At 49.2% G+C, this 16,289-nt stretch overlaps 1 long non-coding RNA gene across 1 annotated transcript; it reads right to left on the reverse strand.

Annotated features, from left to right (window-relative positions):
- Nucleotides 1-1,757: 1,757 nt before the first annotated feature.
- Nucleotides 1,758-12,254, reverse strand: LOC120695701. The gene is made up of 3 exons (XR_005683813.1): nt 12,113-12,254; nt 2,245-2,307; nt 1,758-2,133 (listed from the first exon to the last, which is right to left on the reverse strand). It is a non-coding gene; the product is annotated as an uncharacterized LOC120695701 (long non-coding RNA).
- Nucleotides 12,255-16,289: the final 4,035 nt, after the last annotated feature.

A 16,289-nucleotide genomic window follows, 5' to 3' on the forward strand; every position in this document is an offset into this window, starting at 1 on the left:
AACGGAGTGCTTCCGCTGGATGAGTACGAGACGTCCGATTTGTTTTCAACGGTTCAGATCGTCGCAATGTTCACCCGTGACATGCTGTAGCGATGTCAATGAATCTGGATCCGTTCAAGAGGCCCCCACCCCACTCTTCTCTGCGCTGCAGGACAACAGGAGCTCAAAGCCAGCCTCCTGCTGCGGCTTCACCTGGCTTGGGGGGGGGGGGGGGGGTGTCAAAAAGCGCCTTTGCTGCGCCAGGCCGGGCAGGCGCATAAGCTCCTGTTTGGATCCCAACTTTTTTCAGAAGTCTCTATCACATCAAAAGAAATCTTACTATTTTATAGTATTAAATAAAATCTGTTTATAAATATTTTTTGACAGCTGAGTGCTTTTTCGCGAGACGAATCTAATGAGGCTAATTAATTCATAATTTACTACAGTGATGCCACAGTAACCATTCGCTAATCATGAATTAAGATACCTCATTAGATTCGTCTCGCAGTTTAGCCCCAGGATTCTGCAGTTAGTTTTATAATTAACATTTATTTAATACTTCTAAATACTAAAAAGTCCCTTAGACTTTTTTGAAGTCCCTATTCCAAAACACCCCCTAATTCCTTTCGGCCGAACAGCACTGCACGCCGGTGCAACCCATCAGCGGCCAGCCATCGGGTGCAGCGCCAGCCAGCCAGCCGCCCCCGAGGTGATTCCCCTGTGACGTCGGCAGCGCCGCCGCCAGACCTGCCGTGCCTAGAGGTGGTAAAGGGCCCAAAATTTTGAACTGGAAAATTTAAGAGCCGGGCCTAAAAGGGTCAGGCTCTAATCTTATACAATTTTGAGCTAAAATATGTAATGGTCTTAATGGACTGTGAAAAAATCATTAGAACCATGGCCCATTACCACCCCTAGCCGTGCCTGTCGCAGCGGCGGGGAATGCCGTGATGCGTGGACCCGCGGTCTCCTGCCGGAAACCGTACGAGCGATCCGGGTTCCCGTCCGGTCCGCTGCCCCCGTCGTTGGACGGTGAGGACACGCCAGAGGGTGAGGAAGACCGCGAACAAAGGTCGAAGATGGAGCAGAGACGGTACTGCCGGAGCCCGGAGGTACGGCAGAAGGTCGAAGACGCAATGCAGGACGGGGTCGGAATGGATCACCTGCACCTGATGGATCAGAAATCCGTCTCGGCCATCCCAGGGACGCCAGCGCTGTTCGCAGGACGGCCGCGGCGGTGGTGGTGTGTGCCGTTCAATTCCTTTTTATCATTTAACTGGCACGCGAATGACCTCGACCGATCGGAGCTATCGCCTCTGGCCGCCACCGCCGCTGGCGGCGGCGGCTGCACGCAATTACATTGATCCTCCCCGTGGCGCCGCCCGCGACAGCCACTCCGCAGACCCGCCGCTGTCGCCCGAAGCAGGCGCTGCCCCGTTCTCCCCTTTGCAGCGTGGAGGCCCTTCAGCTGCAGGAGTCGCTCCTCCATGGCGGCGGCAGCGACGCGGCTCACAAGTCTCAAGCTCCCGCACGCGGCACCTGGAGTCCCTACACCCAAAGCTCCTGCCTCTTCGCCTGCTCCTCACGTCGAAGCAGAAGTTGCAATAGAAGCAAGCACGGAGAGCGGAAGAAGAGAACTGACAATGTGCAAATTATAATGGTGCAGCAGAAGTGCAATTGCAAGGCAAGGGTTGTCCCTGGCTCCCTGCAACTGCAAGCCAAGTTCAAACAGAAGCCAATGCATGTCCGAAGGGCTCAAGCAGCTGGCTTTTCATCACAGATAACAATGAAAAAAAGATATTAGTGTATTGCAAACGAAAATCCACTTCTTTCACTTTGTCGCAAGATTCACTCGAATCCCAGATAAGCTCATATCCCATATTCCCATCTCAGATAAGCTCATATCCCTTCCCAGACATGACAAAAAAAAAAAAAAAAACACCCGGAAAGTTCCTTCTCGGACTGAAGAGAGTTTATATGGCGGCAGCGGCATATAGGAATGCCTGGCACCTACATGGTAGGATGTAGGCGACCGTCCTTGGCGCCGACCATTCCTCCACGACGCGTACTTGCGTCTTTCCTCGTCAGTCGCTCTGGCTTTCCATTCCCCGCTTTCCGCCCACGTTTGGGGTTCAAGCATCACATAATCTGTATCAACTGCAAAAGAACAATACCTTTTTAGTTTCACAAGCAAGTTGGGGTTGGCCGCTTCAAAACTAAAATCAGGCAATGAAAATCTATTCTGTCCCAAATGTTTCACAAAATTACCTTCTAGGGTCATCTCTGGAATCAATTTGTCACAGGCAGCCCGAGCAAGAGAGGCGTCTTCACCTGCATCCAAAGCAACATGCATGTTTATATATAGTTCCCTAACCAGTACCAACCAAATGTTCCTCTTCATCATCTAGAACCAAACAGTATGGAAAGTTGTGTATCATCCCACAAGAGCTAAAACCTGTGCAACACTCCATTTTTTTCATCTAAAAAGAAATAATGACAGCTGCAACAGCTAGAAAACCATTGATGCAGGGATCAAGAAAAGCATGCACAATCAGGAATGCGAAAGAGAATTCGTCAAACAAAAGAAGTACTCGAACCAAACGTTCTAAAGGCTTCCTAGCATGGAAAATTCAAACCGTGGAAAATTCAACCTGGCATGGCTAACAAGAAGACCCACTACGACCTGTAACATTCAATCCCTTCACTAAACAGCATAAATGGTTCCAACATGACAACAACTTCCACCACTGGCACCCTGTCAGTTCAGCAATCAAACCAACTTCTAATTCATGTGGACGGGATGTGTTAAAATCACGACACAGACCACACAACAGGTACGGGAAGCTCTCTAGTATCAATCACACAACATGCATGCAACTAGACATAGCAAAACTGGACAGGCGCAGATCCCTGATGTTGGAACAAGGTAGCTATGCATGTCTAAAACTGTGCACAACTAATATGGTTCACACTTAGAAAGGAAAATTTGAACCAGAACACTTATCTTTTACCACCTAGCATTGGGAAATGAATACTGTACTCCAAGAAGTTTCCTAGCATGACGGATTACACACCATTCATAGGCTCAAAACAGTATAAACTCAACCTGTCAGGTCTATAACTAAATAAGAGACGACCAAATGCCGTAAAAATAAATGCATTACATACAACATCGGCAGAAGTTATAGTACCCCCCCCTCCCCCCCAAAACAGATTCAAATGGCATATAAATTGTGGTAATTATACAAAATCTGAAACAATAATGATAAAAGAGTTAAAACTAGTAGCTCTAGGCAACACAACTAAGAGTCTGAAACAACATCTGAGTTGATCAGCAAACTACCCAAGACAAGACCAACCCATTCTACTGGTGGTAAAACAAGTGTGCACCCTTGTGCATTACATACAACATTACATACAAAATCGGCAGAAGTTATACTCCCAGCAGATTCAAATGGCATATAAATTGTGGTAACTACAAAATCTAAAATAATAATGACGAAAGAGTTAAAATCAGTAGAGCTACACAACTAAGAGTCTGAAACAACATCTGAGTTTCAGATCAGCAAACTACCCAAGACAAGACCAACCCATTCCATTGGTGGTAAAACAAGTGTGCAAACTGAACATTCTAAATTCTACGCCCTTTTTTCTTTTTGTAAGGCGTGGTTTGACCTCAGCGCGGTCTCCAACGCTGTACTTGCCCATTAGTACACCATAAACTGTATTGTTTCAAGACCATGAAATTGACAACATATGAATCAAGGGATACTATATTGCTATGTAAAAGTGAAAATTGATATGCAAGCAGTCCAAGAAGCTCTCTAATATAAATTACACAATATCCAACTACTTCAACAGATAGCAAACTAGACAATCTCAGATTTAACATGTAATGGTTCCACACCCTGCACGACTTGAAACACACAGAAAGACAATCCACAAATACTAGCATGTAGAACACGTTCCATTACTTAGAATATGCCCTCAAAACTACAGCACTTAAATTCATAATACTCATGCAGTCAGTTATTCTCCTCACAGAAAACGAATCTACCAACCAAATCACCAAAAAAAAACTGTGCATAGGAAGTGCTAATTTAACGCTGTCGTGGTGTGGAAAACCACAGCCGGGTGGCGGATTGCACCCGCCTAATCCTCAGTGTAGGATGTGCATGGGGGCAGTCAAGAAATGCTCGATCTAGAGGCGTAAGAACACGGAAGCACACAAGGATTTAGAGTAGTTCGAGCTGCCGAAGCATAATACCCTACGTCCACTGTGTGTTGTATTGCTTGAGCTTGTGTGCAAGCTGGGGAGGAGCTATGCCTGTCTCTGCATGTGTGAAAACTTGTGGAACCTCGTGTCTGTGTCCGTGTCGTAACGGGCGTGCTCTCCCTTTTATATGTCCAAGGGGAGCACGTACACTGAGCGGGGCCCCGACAGGTGGGCCCGGCGATGTATTATAAACTACACTTTGGTCTTTAATGCCTCAGATCGGGAGATCTTGTCGTCGGCTTTCGTGCGTAGCTTCTGACCATGGATGGTCTTGAGCTGTCCTGTCGAAGTAGAGTCTAGCCTCTGGAGCCGCGTGTCGAGGTCACGATGAAGCGCCGAACTACTGACTCAGTCCGCTGTAGCAGCGTGCACTGTTGCTCCAGTTAGTAGCTGGTCATCATGACTCGTTGCCCATCCGCGCGGCGCTGAGTCTTTAATGCTTGCCTTGGTAACTGACGAGCCGCCTTGGAAACAGGCGGGCTTACCGTGTTGTCATGTCACGCCTATCCAACCCGTGAGTGGGTATCCGATGCCCTGCTCTGGCAGCGCACGCCCCAACCACCAGCATTTAATGTGGCAGGAGGGCTGGCGATCCACAGTGTGGACTGACAAAAGCTGCCCCGTGCCCAGCGGCTGCGGAGCACGCCTCAACCGCTCGCACTTAATGCGGGTGGGTGAGGGAGCTTCCAGCGGAAGGCTTGCGCCCGCGCCCGCGTCTGCGTGACACGTGGCTGTTCCGGACCCCTCCCGAGCAGCTAGCTGAGCCGAGAGCTCACGGGGGTCCGGATAGGCACGTGGAGGTCCCGGACCCACCTGCGGGGGTCCGGGTCCATGGCCACAGGTGCTGAGCATTTCCACCTCTGGGACACGTGGTGACACCGGACCCGTCCCCGAGCGGGAAGCGGGTCCGGGAACGTTGGTCCGGTGAGATGGAGCCAGACCCCAGGGGTCCGGCTGCTCAGCTCCTTAGGGCGTAGTTACGGATAACTACGCGAGTCTTGGCATAGTAGGAGTGGGTACCCCAGTTGCAGGGTACCGACAGAGGCCCCCGGGCCCTCCTCGGGAGAGGCAACGAACCCGCAGGTGGGGCCACTACTGTGAGCAACTTGGCTGCTTCTGGTGCCCAGCGGTGCGCGGCACAAGGGTCTTGTCCTGCGTCGTCCATCCTTTGGGTCACCTGCTGCATCATCATGTTTGGCCCTGCACATGACTCAAGGTAGATGCTTAGTAGCGTGCCCACGGGTCCCAAATCCTGTTGGCTGTGATCCTTTGAGATAGACAGCTAGGCTCAGTGAACGGAGCTCAAGGGGCCGGCCTTTAGGTTAAGAGAAAGTCCGGACCTCCAGGTTTCCAGTCCTAGGTACTACGGCACTCATTCACAGGAGGTGGTGCGTGCAGGCTTAGGGTACGGAACCAGGCTAAGCGGCTACACGGCTCCGGACCTCCTCGGAGAATGAGTGCGCTTCCCTGAACCTGCAGGTTCCCAGGGGTCCGAACTCCTCTCTTCCATGAGGGGTCTCGAGTTAAGTCACTAGCTAGCCAACTCAATTCGGACCACAATCACCGCACAAGAGTAAGAAGCCACATGGGGGTTAGCGCAAACAGAATGCGTAGATTGAAATTGGAATGTAACATCCTTAGAGGCGAACTGAGAATAAATTTTTCCTTTATAACTAGATGTACATGAGATGTGCGATGTAAGCCAGAATACGGGTTTATGAGGCCGGAGCTGCCCAGACCTCCGGGCCCCCAGTCTTAGGTACTACGGTACTCGCCCTAGGGAGGTAGAGCATGCAAGCTTAGGGTACGGAACCAGGCTAAGCGGCTACACGGCTCCGGACCTCCCCGGAGGGTGAGTACGCTTCCCTGAACCTGGTTCGTAGAGGTCCGGACCCCTCCACGGGTGAGGCTCACCGGACTGGACCACACGGAAGTACTACCTAGTTACAAAGGAAAAGATTTTATTCCCTGCTGGGCCTCTAAGGGTAGAACTTACAGAGATGTAGAGTCGGGGGTGCGACCGGAGTCGGCTTAACATCGAAGAGGGCCCCAGAGTCGGCTTAGTGCGACCGGAGTGGGCTTTCCGCCGGAGCGGGCTTGGTGCGACCGGAGTCGGCTTTCCGCCAGAGCGGGCTTGGTGCGACCGGAATCGGCTTTCCGCCGGAGCGGGCTTCCTCACATGAGTGAGGTATGCTGCGAGCTGGGATTTGTTGAAGCTATGCTTCCCCCAGACCTGCTTGATGACGAGTTGGGAGAGCATGACCCGCTGTAGCCATCCTGCTGACGCGGGCTCTTGCCGCGCGAGTTCTGGCCCCCGGGCACTCGCCACCTGAAACATGGTGATGCCGAGCCGATGATCAAGCGAAAGCCAAGCTGCCCCTACCTGGTGCGCCAAATGTCGTGTTGTGGAAAACAACAGCCGGGTGGCGGATTGCACCCGCCTAATCCTCAGTGTAGGATGTGCTTGGGGGCAGTCAAGGAATGCTCGATCTAGAGGCATAAGAACACGGAAGCACACAAGGATTTAGAGTGGTTCGGGCCGCCGGAGCGTAATACCCTACGTCCACTGTGTGTTGTATTGCTTGAGCTTGTGTGCAAGCTGGGGGAGGAGCTATGCCTGTCTCTGCATGTGTGAAAACTTGTGGAACCTCGTGTCTGTGTCCGTGTCCTAGCGGGCGTGCTCTCCCTTTTATATGTCCAAGTGGAGCACGTACACTGAGCGGGGCCCTGACAGGTGGGCCCGGCGATGTATTATAAACTACACTTTGGCCTTCAATGCCTCAGATCGGGGGATCTTGTTGTCGGCTTTCGTGCGTAACTTCTGACCAGGGATGGTCTTGAGCTGTCCTGTTGAAGTAGAGTCTAGCCTCTGGAGCCGCGCGTCGAGGTCACGATGAAGCGCCGAACTACTGACTCAGTCCGCTGTAGCAGCGTGTACTGTTGCTCCAGTTAGTAGCTGGTCATCATGACTCGTTGCCCATCCGGGCGGCGCTGAGTCTTTAATGCTTGCCTTGGTAACTGACGAGCCACCTTGGAAACAGGCGGGCTTACCGTGTTGTCATGTCACGCCTGTCCAACCCGTGAGTGGGTATCCGATGCCCTGCTCTGGCAGCGCACGCCCCAACCACCAGCATTTAATGCGGCAGGAGGGCTGGCGATCCACAGTGTGGACTGACAAAAGCTGCCCCGTGCCCAGCGGTAGCAGAGCACGCCTCAACCGCTCGCACTTAATGCGGGTGGGTGAGGGAGCTTCCAGCGGAAGGCTTGCGCCCACGCCCGCGTCTGCGTGACACGTGGCGGCTCTGGACCCCTCCCGAGCAGCTAGCTGGGCCGAGAGCTCACGGGGGTCCAGATAGGCACGTGGAGTTCCCGGACCCACCTGCGGGGGTCCGGGTCCATGGCCACAGGTGCTGAGCATTTCCACCTCTGGGACACGTGGTGACACCGGACCCGTCCCCGAGCGGGAAGCGGGTCCGGGACCGTTGGTCCGGTGAGATGGAGCCAGACCCCAGGGGTCCGGCTGCTCAGCTCCTTAGGGCGTAGTTACGGATAACTACGCGAGTCTTGGCACAGTAGGAGTTGATGAGTCCAAGGTTCATCAAATTAATTCAGTGGTTAATGCTGAAGATTCTGAATATAAGGCAGCTGCAATGTCAAGGAAGCACTCTTTTATTGGCGTAATGTACAGGACGAAGTGTGAGGTAGATACCAGAAAATTTATTCAAATTGGTTCCATGCAAGTCGAGTGCTAATCAGTTAGCGGGATGAATTAGCACAGCTGCGGCAGTATTATAATATATACATTTGAGCCATCGAGGGATATGTTTCTCAAGCTATTATTTAAGCTGGAGGATTAGCACAACTGCCGCATTTTTATTTTATTTATTGGCTAGGCCTTCCATTGATTATGGATTAAGGTCCCTACGTGCAAGAGTTGGAGTCATGCTTCATACGTGATGGGTCTTCATGCTTTAATTAGGAAGGCTAAGTATGCTAGTTAGCGATTTTTCCATCAATATTTTATCCTTTCCTATCTCTAATCAGAGTTGAGTTGTGCCTGTCATGTGCACTCACGCCAGGCCAATTTGAGTCAGGTTCGGTTGGAGTCGGACTCAAGTCCAAGTGCCTGCGTGCACTTTAAATTGGGCAGTGCCCATGTAAACACAGATTAGATTGGATTTTATTTGTGTCTCTTGTCTAGGGTTTCTCCTACGAACAGCGAGACGCCGTCCGATCTCATCTACCTTGCCGATTCTTCTGGATCGTGATTGGGAGCGTGATCAGGATTGTTTCCTGGGTGCGCTGCGCCGGATTCTTCAGTGGATTCCCATCTTCTGATCGTGGCTCGTCGTGGCCGCGGGTGGAAGATCTAACTAGGGTTTGGTTTGCGCATCTGCTGTAAGCCGATCCCTTCTATCTTTACTATTCCCTGTGTTGGGGATCTGACAGACTATCCTTGTACTGGATTATACTGCTACATCTTGTTAGCCTCTGTGGTTGTTCGTGAGAATTATTGACGCAAGTCTTGATCTGTCCTGCTTTTGGCTGCGTGCTAGTTGTATCTGTTCAACACGTATGGAGTGAATCTTGATTATTATTTCTGCTGCGCCTGCATATATCTATATAATCTGACAAGGGCGTGTGTTGCTATATCAAGGGCAAGGATAATTATTGATCATTTGCTATACTAGGGAGAAAAAGTCAGAGAAGTTGTTAGCTCGTAATTTTGTACCATGAAAGATTTGGGAAAATTATTTGGACAGCGTAGCCGTGTCCTTATCAGTTGGTATCAGAGACAGGTTGCTCACGGTACTCTGCTAATTTTTGGTGATGGATTACTCTTTTGACGTATACCTTGTGTTTGTACCGATGTTGTGTGCAACAACATCTCCTTCAGAATACTATGAGTGGGAGGATGCTATAATAAATTGTTATTCTATTGGTGAATTGCCGTTAAACCAGCTAGCTAATTTGGCAAAACGAAGCTTCTCTATTTCTGTGTCATTATGGTTCCGAAGAATGCAGCTGGAACATGGTGATGACTATTGCACTTCTTGGTATGCAATGAAGGAGGCATTGCGCCGACGCTTTGCTCCTCCTTTTGAGCCAGAGAAGAATATATTATCAAGTAGTGGGAGTTCTGATTTGGTTGCTTCTAAATTTTCTTCTGCTACACCATTTGAGAAGAATAATTCTACTAACCAGCCGGCTATCATGGGATTGCCTAGTGATATTCCTACAGCCACATCCATTGTTGGAGAAGATGTCCCATTGAATACTAGTATTTCAGATATTTCTTCTCCACTTGAGCAGCAGGCTGGAGTGCCTGAGCAAATCTCTATTGATGAGAGGGTGGATCTTTCTTTAGCATCAGGGCTGCATGCTACTGATTCTTCTTGTGATACTCAGCCTGACATTAAAATTGATGATAATGATGTTGCATCAAATGGGTTATCTATGATGGCACGGGAAGTTCACAGTGATGGTACTACTATTGATGTGAGAGGGCAGCGATCTAATATATTTCACTCGGAATGCAAAGTTCATGATAAGGTATGCAAATTAATTATTGATGGTGGTAGCTTCACAAATGCTATTAGTTCTGATTTGGTGAATGATTTATCCTTACCTACACGGAGGCTGCCAAAACCACATTATATGCGGTGGATGAATGAAAGTGGTACACTGAAAATTACTCACAAGACTAGAGTTAAATTTTGCATTGGAAATTATATGGATACAGTAGATTGTGATGTTGTGCCGATGAGTGCTTGTCATTTATTGTTGGGTCGACCATGGCAGTTTGATCTTGATGCTACTCATGGTGGTCGTTCCAATAATTATTCGTTTATGCACAAGGGAGTTCATCATGTGCTCAAACCGATGCCGGTTAGTGCTATTAAGGCTGAGGTATTTGCTACTTCGAAAGTAAAGAAAAAGGTTGCTGCAATAACCCCAAAGCCGAGGACGGCTTTGTTTCTAGAGGGGGAGAATGACATGGCTATTCCTGTTTCGATCCATTGTGCTGGTAATTCTGAAATCTCTACTAATGCAAGGAAGAAAGATGACATCACTACTTCTCCTACTGTTGATTCAGAAAATATTTGCAAGGACTCTAAAGCTATAGCTGGTAAATTATTGAAATCTTCTGCTATTCATTTTGGTTCCTTAGCTGATGAGGAAAAGGAGAAGGATAAGAAAAATATTGCAGCCATCATGTCATGCAACAACAGAGTTAGAAAGGTTGACCCAATCAAACATGTCAATGCTGAAAATATTCCAAAGTCGAGGACGGCTTTGGTTCAAGGGGAAGGAAATGATATGGCTACTACTATAGGCTCAAAAGTTCTCTATGATGGCTCTGAATCAGTCTGCAAGGATTTAACTGGTTCTTCTATTAAAGTTGGTTCTATTTTAATTAATTGGAAAGAGAAGAAAGAAGGGGAAAAGGAGGCCAATGATCATGGCAAACGATGCATGAAAATAGCTGCAGTTTCTCCTCCCATCAATGAAGTTACTCAACTTATGTCAAAGCCGAGGACGGCTTTGTTTAAAGGAGGAGAGGATGATGAGTCCAAGGTTCATCAAATTAATTCAGTGGTTAATGCTGAAGATTCTGAATATAAGGCAGCTGCAATGTCAAGGAAGCACTCTTTTATTGGCGTAATGTACAGGACGAAGTGTGAGGTAGATACCAGAAAATTTATTCAAATTGGTTCCATGCAAGTCGAGTGCTAATCAGTTAGCGGGATGAATTAGCACAGCTGCGGCAGTATTATAATATATACATTTGAGCCATCGAGGGATATGTTTCTCAAGCTATTATTTAAGCTGGAGGATTAGCACAGCTGCCGCATTTTTATATTATTTATTGGCTAGGCCTTCCATTGATTATGGATTAAGGTCCCTACGTGCAAGAGTTGGAGTCATGCTTCATACGTGATGGGTCTTCATGCTTTAATTAGGAAGGCTAAGTATGCTAGTTAGCGATTTTTCCATCAATATTTTATCCTTTCCTATCTCTAATCAGAGTTGAGTTGTGCCTGTCATGTGCACTCACGCCAGGCCAATTTGAGTCAGGTTCGGTTGGAGTCGGACTCAAGTCCAAGTGCCTGCGTGCACTTTAAATTGGGCAGTGCTCATGTAAACAGTGATTAGATTGGATTTTATTTGTGTCTCTTGTCTAGGGTTTCTCCTACGAACAGCGAGACGCCGTCCGATCTCATCTACCTTGCCGATTCTTCTGGATCGTGATTGGGAGCGTGATTAGGATTGTTTCCTGGGTGCGCTGCGCCGGATTCTTCAGTGGATTCCCATCTTCTGATCGTGGCTCGTCGTGGCCGCGGGTGGAAGATCTAACTAGGGTTTGGTTTGCGCATCTGCTGTAAGCCGATCCCTTCTATCTTTACTATTCCCTGTGTTGGGGATCTGACAGACTATCCTTGTACTGGATTATACTGCTACATCTTGTTAGCCTCTATGGTTGTTCGTGAGAATTATTGACGCAAGTCTTGATCTGTCCTGCTTTTGGCTGCGTGCTAGTTGTATCTGTTCAACACGTATGGAGTGAATCTTGATTATTATTTCTGCTGCGCCTGCATATATCTATATAATCTGACAAGGGCGTGTGTTGCTATATCAAGGGCAAGGATAATTATTGATCATTTGCTATACTAGGGAGAAAAAGTCAGAGAAGTTGTTAGCTCGTAATTTTGTACCGTGAAAGATTTGGGAAAATTATTTGGACAGCGTAGCCGTGTCCTTATCAGGAGTGGGCACTCCAGTTGCAGGGTACCGACAAACGCCAATGCTACACAGACATATTCGCTCTAACTTTGGGCACACAGGGTCATCTGTAACCTTCGCCACCCAGAATGGGCTCGGAGACCTTGATGTACTCCTCCTCGTTGCCGGCGGAGGCGGGAATGGTGAGATCGCGGGCCGGGTCCAGGAGGCCGCTTCGCTCGGCGGAGAGGAAGCTCGCTGGGTTGACGAGGAGGGCGTCGCCCAGGAACAGCTCGGCGGCGGCGGCGGCGGCAACATCGTGGGGAAGAGGGGTCCCCGCGGAGAGGAAGCTGGCCGGGTCGACGAGGAGGGCGTCGCCCAGGAACGGCTCGGTGGCGGCGGCGGCCAGAAGGGGTGATCCCACCGAAAGGACGATCGCCGGGTCGACGAGGAGAGAGCGTCGCCCAGGAATTTCTCGGCGGCGGCGGCGGAGGCGTCGTGTAGATAGGGCGAGTCCACCGCGGAGAGGACGCTTGCCGGGTCGAGGAGGAGGTCGTTGGCTGAGGAATGACCAGTCGGCTTCAGGCGAGATCCTGCGTGGAGAACGCTCGTGGCGCCGCCCAGGAATGCCTTGGTGGAGCAAGTGGCGTCGATCTCGGTGGTAGGCACGGGCACGCCGACGACGAGATGCCTGGCCACCTCCCCCACGCTCGTGTCACCCGTCGTGTCTGTAGAGAAGCAAAACTCGTTTAGTAATGTCATGGAGAACCTCGAGGAAATGGATTGAACTTGCGCTACTGGACACCTACCGGAGAAAACCGCGGCCGACAAAGACGTGCGGGACAACGCGGCGACCCACGCCGCCGCACGCCTCTCGTCGCGGTGCGCCATGATCGCCTGGCTAGGGCTAGTGGTCTAAGCGAGGTAGGTTTGCCCTCTGAGGGAGGGTAGGGGAGAGGAAGTTATGCGACGAGGGGGAGGGGACAGAAGAGACGGGAGGCAGAGCCGGTGAGGGGAGAGGGAGGGGGAGGGGTTGGTTATATGTATACATGTCCATTTGGGCGTGCCGTGCCGGCCTGGCACGGGCATGCCTAGGCACGGCACGGTTCCACCGTTCCCAGGCACGGCACGACGAGACCTCGTGCCGTGCCGGGCCAGCACGCCATGCCGGCTTTCCTGCCCAGGCATGGCACAATTAAGCTTAGACGGGCCGTGCCGTGCCTGGGGCACGGTCAGCCCGGCAGTGCCGTGCCGTGCCCAGGACACACAAGAGCTCAATCAACTCCAAATAATGCAATATAAACAGATTTCATATGTTCAAACTCAAGCATTCAACAATTCATGACCAAACTCCAAAATACCAGGCATAATCATTCAATCTACTAAACTAGATCATCCAGGCATTCAAACCATCACAGAACATAGAACAGTGCATCTCAAAATGTAAATGGAGCCTTAGTGCAATGCTGCCTCATTAAAAACCTTCCTAGGTAAAAACTCACACCTCGTGAGAAAACCCTAGGAAGGAAAAGAGTACAGCCAGCTCCTTAGTTCATAGTTCATTGTTCATAGTCCATGTCATAGTTCATTACAGTTACAGATACATTAATAGATATTAGATAGCCAGAATGGAAAGAGAGATTGAAGTTCAAGCTTTTTTGCCTCTTGAACTGGATGGTTCAGTTGCTGGGCCCTTGTCTTTCTTCCTAGCAGCAGCATCAGGTCCACTGCCTCCTTCTTGCTCCTTTCGCTTGGTACCAGGTGATGTTTCTTCCTCATTGTCCAGGTACATAGCTTCAAAGGCTGCTTCAAGGTCCTTTGTTTCCTTCTCTACAGTGTGCTGCTTGTGCAAGTCCGCCAACTCCCAGTCCTTGATGCATGAGAGGACCTCCACCATGTCTGGTGTTAGCCGCCGCCGCCGCTCCTCGAGGTCCCTGCTAGCTAAGCTGAAAGTGGATTCTGAAGAAATAGTAGACACTGGGACAGTCAAAACATCCTTAGCAAGTATAGATAAGATAGGATAAGTCTGATTATGGCGCTGCCACCAGTTTAGAATGTTGAAATCAGGTCCAAACATAACCTCAGTGTCACTATCAAGGTAAGAAGAGAGCTCAGATATACCTGAACTAGCTGATGTACCTGCATCATTACCAGGATTACTTGCAAAAGCTTCCTCATCACCATATATATCATCCCAGGCCTCAGTTCCCATACCAGAAATAGCTGGCAGTGTTGAAGTCCTCAAGCAAGCATCACCAAACTTGGACTCATAAACTTGAAACATCTTAGTTAACTTGCAACGAATAGATGATGGGTATCTAGCATAATCTTGACCATTAAGAACACTTAACTTCTGCAATACTTTATGAAACCCCCTCATCTTAGCTCTAGGATCAAGAATGAAAGAAAATGAATACAAGAGGGGTATCTCCCTCCAGTATTTGAGGAACTTCGATGGCAGCATCTGCACTGCTACCCAGGATGAAGCGCCGGGCATCCTTGGCCTCGTTCTGCGCCTCAAGCTCCCGCTCCGCCTCGTCGGCCTCGACCTCGGCGGCAGCATAGTAGTCGTCGTCCATGGCATCATCTTCCATGGACATGGCCGCCTCCTCAGCCGGCGTATCCGGCTCCCTCACGGCCACGTGGCACCGGATCTATGGAAGAAGACCCATAGCCAATGACCTACAACACAAGAGAAAGAAGAAGAACATAGAGGTTAGGGTTACTGATTTAGGGTTAGGGTTCGAGACTTCGTGCGGAAGAGAGGGATGGGCGGACGGCTCACCTGCGCAGCCGGAGCACCAGATCCACCGGTGGCGAGGGAAAACGACGAGCGGAGCTTGGCACAGAACTTGACCAGATCGAGGTTGGGGTTAGGGTTACGGAGGCAGCGAGAGAGGAGGAGAGGGAAGAGGATAGAGCGAGGAGGGAGAGAGAGGGGTAGAGGATCAGAAGGTGTCGATGGCGGCTCGGCGGCGTCCGTCTCCACTCTCCGGCGAATGGCTAGGGTTACGGTGGGTGAGGCGAGGCGAGACGAGCGAGGGAGATTGCGGGCGGCTCTGCTGCGGGGGAGGGGATGGCCGAATGGCTAGGGTTACAGGGGGAAGGGGAGGGGTGGGTATATATACCGGGCCGATGCCGGGCCATCCTCGGGCCGTCACCGTGGGCCGACCTGCTGGCCCAAGCACGGCACGGACCTCGTGCCGGGCCGGCACGGGCACACCGCTTACCGTGCTCGGGCCGTGCCTTGCCGTGCCGGACCATGGGCCGCCCGGCGGGCCGGCCCGAAATGGACATGTATAGTTATATGCGACGAGGGGGAAGGGAGGCGCGGAGGCTATACGTCACGCGTGCTACATATATGCAATCCATCTCCTCAAGAAAATTATTTGGATGGCTTGATCTAATTAGGCCCAACAATCTAATTCGGCCCAAAATATTTCCGCTTCGCCACGCGCACATTGATTCCAATCCACATCATACATGTGTTTCCCTTGTTACACATGCAAGGAATCAATTTGCTTGTTGCGACTGCCTCCCCACATTAATTATTTTCTAATATGCGTGCATGCAGCAGACATATTAAATCGTACATGCAGCTTACCTTGGAACTTCACGTCTTGAAGGTGGTTCTTTCTTCTTCTTTTTTTCTTTGTTTTTTTATTCCCATCTTTTATCTTTTTATTTTCCTACTTTTTTACCTTCCCTTCTTTTCTCTAACATCATTTGTTTCACTTCTCCTTTAATATTTCCTATTTTCCAGTTTCCTCCATTTTTTCTTCCATTTCTTTCTTTGATTTTCATTAATTTAACTTTACTTCTTTTCCCTATTAATTTCTTTTGTATCTTTTTTCTTCTTCGTGTTTCACTACCCAAAAATGATTTTTACCGGCGGTTGAAATTGCATTTGTAGGTTTGGTTGCTGGAGTGGGTAACACGCGAGTCATGAGCTCACCGGCTATGTACTTGTTTTTCTCTTTCTTTTTTTCCTTTCCCTTTATTTTACTATTATGTTTTTCTTCACCTATTAATTATTATTTTATTATTTTTCATTTTAATTATTTATGTTTCTATTTTATTTTTATTTTAAATTTTAGTTTCTCTTACTCATACGTCTTACGAGATATTTGTATATATTCTTCGTGATCTAAAATATTAGAACTATTTGTTCGTGATATTACACATTGCATCTTACGATGCATAATATTCATGTTTATTTATTCCTCCTTTTATCTTCATTTCAATAATACTAATTTTTTATTTTCTTTTCCTTAGTTTTAGCATTTTTAACTAACTTGTTTAGCTCATGTAT

This window comes from Panicum virgatum, chromosome 2K (assembly GCF_016808335.1).
Source record: "Panicum virgatum strain AP13 chromosome 2K, P.virgatum_v5, whole genome shotgun sequence".
Classification (NCBI taxonomy): Eukaryota; Viridiplantae; Streptophyta; class Magnoliopsida; order Poales; family Poaceae; genus Panicum; species Panicum virgatum.